The sequence below is a fragment of the Amblyomma mixtum genome, chromosome 6 (genome assembly GCF_055824585.1).
Source record: "Amblyomma mixtum isolate Tamu chromosome 6, ASM5582458v1, whole genome shotgun sequence".
NCBI classification, from domain to species: Eukaryota; Metazoa; Arthropoda; class Arachnida; order Ixodida; family Ixodidae; genus Amblyomma; species Amblyomma mixtum.
In genome coordinates, this window is record NC_143017.1 from 79769322 (window position 1) to 79777354 (window position 8033).

The following is an 8033-nucleotide window of genomic DNA, read 5'->3' on the forward strand; positions in this document are numbered from 1 at the left end:
AGCGCTTGACTGCCGTGCCCGCGCGCCGCCCGAGCGTGCGGAAGCGGAGGCGCCCGCGCTGCCCGCAGCTTCCTCATCTGACCGCTAGGAGCAGGGAGCGGCGCCTGCGTCGCGCGGCAGTCCTCAGTTCGCGCTTTAATTGGTCGATCCCGGGGCAAATGGGGAGCCCGAGGAAAAATTTGCCGTGCGATACAACCGCCGCTCCCTGCTCCTAGCGGACTGATGCGGAAGCTACGGGCAGCGCGGGGACAACGCGCACTGCTAGGGACGCGCACGTGTGGCTGTTGTAGTAAGCGCCGCACGACCGCTGAGCTTTCCTGTTTTTCGCGATGACTCAAGCGGAACCGCGAGCTTCGAAACGCTGCGGAGATCGGTACTGCTGCGTCGTGGACTGCCACAACAGCAAAAGAAACACCCAGGGCCGAGACCCTCCTGTAAAGTTCTACCGGTTCCCGGGAAAGTGGTATGAGAAGGAGCGGCGACAGGCGTGGGCTGCTGCGGTTCGCCGTGTAAAGTAAGTGAAAAGATTGGTTGCGTTTTCTGATTTATGATGCGATTTGTTTGAGCTGAAAGCATAAAAATTTTCAGATAAAAGAGAGAGACCCCTGCGCCAGTATGTGTAAATAGTGATAACATGACTGCAGGCACAGTGTTTAAGCGGTAATAGCGCAGGGCAGCACGCGTCGGTGAGGGATGTGGAGACGTCTCTGGTAAGTGGGCTCTCTCAATTGCTCCAGCCACTAAGGCCCAAATTCTGAAAGGTTACTTTCCTTCGAAGTCTTCCTAACCATACGTGAGGCCTCCTTTCCGCGAATTTTCGATGTAGGAAGCCAGCTGAAAGCTCTCCTCGCCTCTCCTCATGTAAGGAACGCATGCCGCTCGTCTGGGTTTGAGCGTTCCTTCAGAAGCTTTACGCGAACGCCCTTATTCAGTAAAAAGAATAGTTAGTCGCACAAACATTTAATTGAATACTAATATACAGGAGATTTCTGCCAGCGGAAAAATTCCGCCCATTTCTATCGTCCAATAGGACGCTGACTAGAAAGTTGCATTCTCGCAGGGACAAAAATGGCGCGCCCTTCGAAGCTGAACCCCTCTATTCGGTCTAAATTCGTCGTTGTTACTGCCTTTTTCAGTGCGTTCGCTGGCCAGCCATAAATGGGGCATCAGTCTCTCGCTTCGTCTTATGGCGCAGCTAAGGAAACGTATCTGTGATAAATTTGCCAATTTTTTTTATTTAGATTGACGATTCTGCCGCTTTTAGGCTTAAGAGGACCGTCGGTTTGTTGACACAAATGGTTTCCGTCCTAACAACCAGGTGGCGCCACTAGGCTTGTCTGGGAGGAAAACTTGCCCGCCAGATGCAGAGGGAATAGCCACATATCGTCATAGCATTGCGTCGCTGTTTGCATTCGCTGAACCTAAAGTGGGAATGTGAGAAACGTTCCGCAAAATACCTGCGTTTAACGTACGTGAGCATGCATACGCTCATGGTACATAGAGGGCGTCGATTTATGCTTTTTTCTAGCCATATCTCTGTGCGCAACAAGCGGCGACGTGGTCGCCGGATGGTGTGAACGAGGCAACATTTCGGCGGCGGCGGATTTCGCTCGCTCTCGCCACCGAATGCCCAAGTGTGACCGAGCCGCACCAATGCGGAATTTGAACGCAAATTCTTCCTCTGAGTGCACTTCCACTGGATTCAGCGCGTCGCGAAGCGACCTAGCTGTTGGAGGATACATTACACTTCATCGAATGCACATTCACAAGCACGGTTAAAAAATTGCGTCTAGTCGCCCGCGTAGCGGTCAGTGTCAGTCCACGCTGCCATTTTTTCCGGCCTGCTCAGCTGTGCTCACGCCGGGCTCGCGTCCTTGCGTCGCGTTTCGCCGCGCGCGCGAGTGTGCGGAGTCACTTGTGGCAGTAGCGAGGTGAAGCATTCCTCTTGGGTCAGGAGCGACGAAAGGACGCATGAAGGCAGCTACGAGCTGCCTTACTTAAAGTCGCTGGAACCCTTACTTAGGATGTACCAAGGACGGCTTTGCTTAGGGTTCCTCAGTAAGAAAGCTTTCAGACTGACATGAGGGGGCCTCACTGCAGTGAAGGTTTCCTTACTGAGGAAAGGAAGCTTTCAGAGTTTCGGGGTAAGACATTCGCATGTCCTCTGCGGGCGGGAAATCGAAAAGGAGCTCTCTGTTGAAGAGCAGTAGAGGTTACAGTCGGATACAACTCAAGAAAGCAGCGCCTTTTCCCCGTAAAAGGATTCCCTTCCAGCCAATGGCGTAGGCCGATTTTCATGACCCTGCTAGCGTGACAATGCAGGGAGCGACGGAAGAAGGAAAGGATTGCCCCCTTTCATCTACCACTCCCTGCTTTGTCACACTATAGCAGGATCATGACGCCGACGCCATTGGCTGAAAGGGGGTCCTTTTACGGGGAAAAGGCGCTGCTTTCTTAAAGGGACACTCAGGAGAAATCGAAGCTGGCTTGTATCGATAGAATACCAGCTCCTAAACAATAAAAACCACTCTTTCGGAAAGCCAAACTCCTGTAAGGTCGAAAAGAGCAAGAACTAAAATACAGGTATGTATCGCTGCCACAGGCCAATTTCGCAAGTACAAGCCTGATGATGTACTAAGAGAAAGGGGACCACATATCTCCGAGGCTGACAAACGTGCATGAAGACGTGTTTGATAGATATCGAAGTATATATGTTTTGTTTTGAAACCACCTGTGCACTTTTATCACACGACGGACACCAAAAACAGGCTCGATATCAAAGAAAACCTGCACTTGACGGTGCAACAGGCAGCCAGCTGAGTTTCGGTATACTTTGGAGTGCTTCGCGGCTATGCGTTCGCGTGCCAGCATGGTTTCGTTAAGCGCCTCGATTTACAAAGGGAGATAGACGACGACCTCCAAGTGTCTGAAGCGGCAGCTCGATGAGCACTTGTACGGAGCGCCTGCGCGCCCAGCACGCGCTGCGACGGACGTCGAAAAGGGTCATTATCTCCATGTTTCTGGTGCTGACTCGTTCCCCCTCGCGAGCCGACTGAAAGAATGCCAAGCCGCAAGGATTCCAAGAAAACTTGGGGGAACCTGCAAGAGCTTCAAGCCATGAAGAAAAGAGTACCCGAGAGCCCCGCGGTCCTCCGATTGTTGTAAACCGTACCCGGCTTCCGACGCGCGCGCGAGCGCCCGTACACAGGCGTCGGTATCTGACATGCACAGATACCTGATACCTGCGCCTCGTGTATGCGTAGACAAGCTGTAGCGTACGCCCGTGCGCGTACGTGCTTCGACTGTACGCGACTAGGAAGAAAAGGTGTTCAACGCGCCTCCACTTTACAAACGCACCGCTCGGTGTGTTCGTTTCGTCAACGTACCCAGACGCTGGGCTGCATAACCAGCCTTACGAAGACTATTACTACAGATTTTAAATGTGTACGCACGTACCAATCGCTACAGATTAATCGTGACGGTGGCTCGGCGGTGACAGCGCGCCGCTGCTGACTCCTCGCCGCCTAAGACATTTTTGCCACACCCGGTGCCTCAGCCCTCAAAAGCACCGCACGCTGTGTGGGGCTGAGGTGGCTGAATGCAGGCCGCAATCCTTTGGCTGAGCTTCGTCATCGTAATCGGGAGCGGGATCCATCGTAACGTTGGTGCAAACATAAACGAAGCGACGTTGGCTGACAGATGCTTTCAGTGTACGGCCGGGAGTAGTTTTCATCTCGGTTGCTGCTAGGCGGGAGCGCAGCGATCGCTTCGGCAATCACGGAGTCCTCGTTTCCGTTTCCTCCTCTTTACGTCACTCTTCTCCTATTTCGTCATCAGAGTGTCTCGAGTTTGAATCGTAGCAGCGGGAAAAAGTCTTTTGACTTCTAATCTAAATCTCTTGGCAATAAGTGCCCCTTTCGCTGCCGGACAAGCGGCAACAAAGCCACAAAATGCCGAACTATTGGATTTTACTGACCCCCCCCCCCAAAAAAAAAAAAAAATCGATAGCGTCGTCCTCAGCGTCCCAGTGTCCCTTTAAGTTGCATCTGAGACCGATGAGAGCGCATTTGCGTTGCCCGCACCGCTCCGCCGCATTGTGCCGCCAGCTTAATGCTGCGTTTCCATTTCGTTTTCTCAGTGCCATTGGTTTGTCATTCAGAGTCTAAACGTTTGCTACAGTCGGATCAAATTCAGGAGCGCAGCGGCAGGTCTCATTCAAACGAGGCCCTCCAGGTAAACGGCATTGACAGATTTTCACGACGCCACAGTAAATCAGGTTAATCCGCGGTTAATCGCTTTGCACTTGCAAGCTCTCGCGATGTCACACCAGCAGTCGCACGGGGATTAACCGTGAAGTCATGACAGTCGGTCTATCCAATAAATGGTTGGGCCGTCGCAGTGGTTCAGTGGATATGATGCTCTGCTGCTGACCCGAAAAACGCGGGTTCGGTACGCGCCGCGGTGGCTCAGTGTCACGTGAAGGCGCTCATCTACTGAACCGGAGCACCTGGGTTCGAACCTGACCGCGGCGGACACGTTTCGATGGAGGCGAAACGCAAAAGGCGCCCGTGTGCTGTGCGATGTCAGTGCACGTTAGAGATCCCCAGGTGGTCGAAATTATTCCGGAGGACACCACTATAGGCATCTCTTTCTTCTTTCACTCCCTTCTTTACGATAACCCATCCCTTACGAAGCGGTTCGAGTGTCCATCGAGATATGTGAGACCGTTACTGCGTCATTCCTCAAAACCAATTTTCACAATCCCGGCCACGGCGGTCGCATTTCGTTGGAGGCGATACGCTAGAGGCTCGCGTGCTGTGCGATGTCATTGCACTTTAAAGAACCCCAGGTGGTCGAAATTTTCGGAGCTTCCCACTACGGCGTCCCATAGCCTTAGCCGCTGTAGGACGTTAAACCCCATAAAACCAAGAACCAATCTATGGTGGAAGGGGGCGGGGCATTTGCTGCTGCTTACTTCAGTTGTATCCGAGTATGCTCTTCTTGGGTGTTCGCAATGGCGACACGCTGCAGTCGGCGTTATTGACTAATGGAGAGAGTGTGAATGGGAATTTTCCCTGTAGCAGATACTGCTCTGCTGGTGGAAGGGGAAAAATGGTTGATTCGTCACTAATAGCTACCAGTGACATCTCGAGGCGTACACGGCCAGCACTAGCGAGACGTGGGGATGATCCCGCAGAGCACGGCATTTGAAGTTGCCACATACACGAAGAAAAGGTCGCTAAGGCGAAGTGACCCTCCCCCCCCCCCCCCCCCCCCCCCCCAAACTAACGCTAAGAAAGCCAGAAATGGTAATAGCGCTACAGCAAGGCGTACACAAGAAAGACTGACACAGGAAAAACTACCCTACTCCACGAGGCAGACGGCACTGCTTCGCCGCCCCTAGGCGCGCGTAACGTTTCTGTCACGTGATATGCGCTCGCCGCTACGGGCAAATGTAGTCTCCTAGGTGTGAATAACCTGTGACCAATTTGATATTAGTGACGAAGGCCGAGCCATGTGCCTTTTAATGAGCACTGGCTTTGCAGCATTCAGTCGTTCGTCTCTTTTAAAGTGGACTTGGGGCATCAGTGAAGTGTTATTTTACGTTTTAAAGTAAACCTACAGAGTGGTTCAGACATTTTGTGAAACTTCATGCTCGCTTTATGAAAGTGAAAGTTCTTGCAGACCTCGCGCCAATTTGTGTGGTTCACATGCTGACACAAATAATTTTACTCTTTTTTTTTTTTGCAGTCCTGACGGTTCTGAATGGTTACCTACGTCAGCAACTCGAATCTGCAGCGATCATTTTGTAGGAAACTGCCGAAGCGAAATCAGCCTTCATCCATCATATATACCAAGTCTTTTTCCGCCTGTGTACAGGAAAAAGGCAGCTAATCAACAGAGAGAAGGAAGGTAAGCATTGGTGTGGCCGGTTTATTCCAAGTTCACATCACTTGTGGAGAAATAGTGGAGAAAATTGCTAGCGTAGCATACCACAAGATAGCAGCAGCATGCATGTGTACCCTCCTAAGTTGCAAGCGCTGCGCTTGCCGAAAGTCTTTCTCTACTGTCCGCGCGATGTTCCTTGTTGCTGCTACATGCACATGCGAAATCGCGTTGAAACTTTCCAACATGATTGTCCATTGTGAATCAGCTACTGCTGTGCTTTTTCAATGCAGGAGGAAAACGCGCTTGACTCGGAAAGCTGTGCATGGCGCAGATAGCGCAAAGCAAGCTCTCCAGTTCGGTGATGCATCGCAGCTGCTGAGAGATGCGGTCACTGCAGAGCTGTCCAAAAAACAGAGGAAACTACAAGTGCCAACGCCTGTTGTTAGCCGCATAGATGAGGTATTTCATCTCCATGGAAGTAGTACATGCACAAGTATTCCAAAATGAGGCAGCTGCGAATTTTTTGGAGACCTGGAGGTTGAACGAAACGTCGAGGAAATGCTTCGGAAAGGCAAGACGATAAGCGACATATTTGCCAAGCCTGCTTTAGCACAAATGTATCTGTTGCGATCAATTTATTTTTGCACTCTTAAGGCGCATCGCGGTAGAGAGAGAGAGCATTAAATAGGCACGGACGTTTGGTTTAGGGTTTATGGGGGTTTAACGTCCCAAAGCGACTCAGGCTATGAGGGATGCCGTAGTGGAGGGCTCCGGAAATTTCGACCACCTGGGGTTCTTTAACGGGCACTGACATTGCACAGTACACGGGTCTCTAGAATTTCTTCTCCATCGAAATTGGTCCGCCGTGGCCGGGATCGAACCCGCGTCTTTCGGGTCAGCAGCCGAGCGCCATAACTACTTAGTCACCGGATCAGCTTTGGTAAGGACATGATCACATTTAATGCAGAAGGAATGAATATATGCTCGAGAAAGCGTATTTGAACGCACTTCTGCCGTACGGAAGCGATGGAGGTTTGAAGGTGTATACTTCATTCAGTCAGTGCTTCGCTATGCAAAAAAGTTTATCGAAACACGAGTTGATGCTCTTCCTGGTAAAGGTAGCCTTATTGGCAGCTACAGGGGAGTGTTAACTCGCGGCGTAAAGAAATTAAGCGTTGAGTATCGGGTTAGTATAATACATTCTGCAAGACGAAACGCTGGACAGCATTTTGGATCCACTCTAGCTTTCTCCGGGCTTATTTTGCTGTATTCTTAACTCGGTTTTTGTCTACCACATAAAAATTGTAATTCCAAGCATTGCGAATGCCTCACTGTCCAGCAGTTCCACAATGCTTGGTAAAAGTTAACTTATACGCTTGTTTATACACTTTCAGGCATGCCAGACAGAGTCTTTGTCTTCGGGGGATCTTGCTGTATTTTTCTCTGCAACAAACAGGGTGGAAGCGACCACTCAGGTTTCCCACGCAGACCAGAGCAATCAGGTGCGCCAGCTGTAGCGTTTGTGTTTTTGATAAGCTATTTTCATTCCTACAGTTTGTGGTTGTCGCTTACTTGTTGAAACAGGCATGTCACAAAATAAAAGATTTCCACTTATAAACGTGCAGTGTCTATAATTTAGGTGAAGTTCTGTGGCATTTGGTTATAGATAGGCTGATTATTCAATTAAATGCTTTATTATTTATACGTTTCTTTACAAGGTCACTACAAAGGATGGCAACTGCGGGAGTATTTGCGGATTCCAAGGATACGACTACCTGCAAGGAACTGAAGCTGTGCAAGGCCCATGGAGTCACGTTGTCTACATTTAGCCTTTTATTAAAACTGCAGTCTCCTGTAGAGTGCAGGAACGATGAAATGGCCAACACGTTGTCATTGCTTTTGGCCTAACTTCGCCTTGGAACTGCATATTCTGCACAATCAGAAATTTTTAGTGTGAGGGTTACAGCTGCCTGAAAAACACGCTAGAGTTTGCGCGGCCCAGCAGGAATACATACATGCCATGGACCACTGCCCTACCTGCTGATTTGTTTTTCCACATACACGTCTGCAGAGACCGTCTGACCCTGACTTTCAGCATGTAGCAGCCTGCTATCATGTCATGCCACTCTAGAGTAATTATGAAT

The 8033-nt window shown here is 50.4% G+C and overlaps 1 pseudogene across 1 annotated transcript; it reads left to right on the top strand.

Annotated features, from left to right (window-relative positions):
• Positions 1 to 242: 242 nt before the first annotated feature.
• On the top strand, positions 243 to 7763 carry LOC149339491 (uncharacterized; annotated as a pseudogene). Its single transcript, XR_016283803.1, has 5 exons — positions 243 to 514; positions 5752 to 5913; positions 6180 to 6348; positions 7284 to 7391; positions 7608 to 7763. The product of XR_016283803.1 is annotated as an uncharacterized LOC149339491 (transcript).
• The last annotated feature ends 270 nt before the right edge of the window (positions 7764 to 8033 follow it).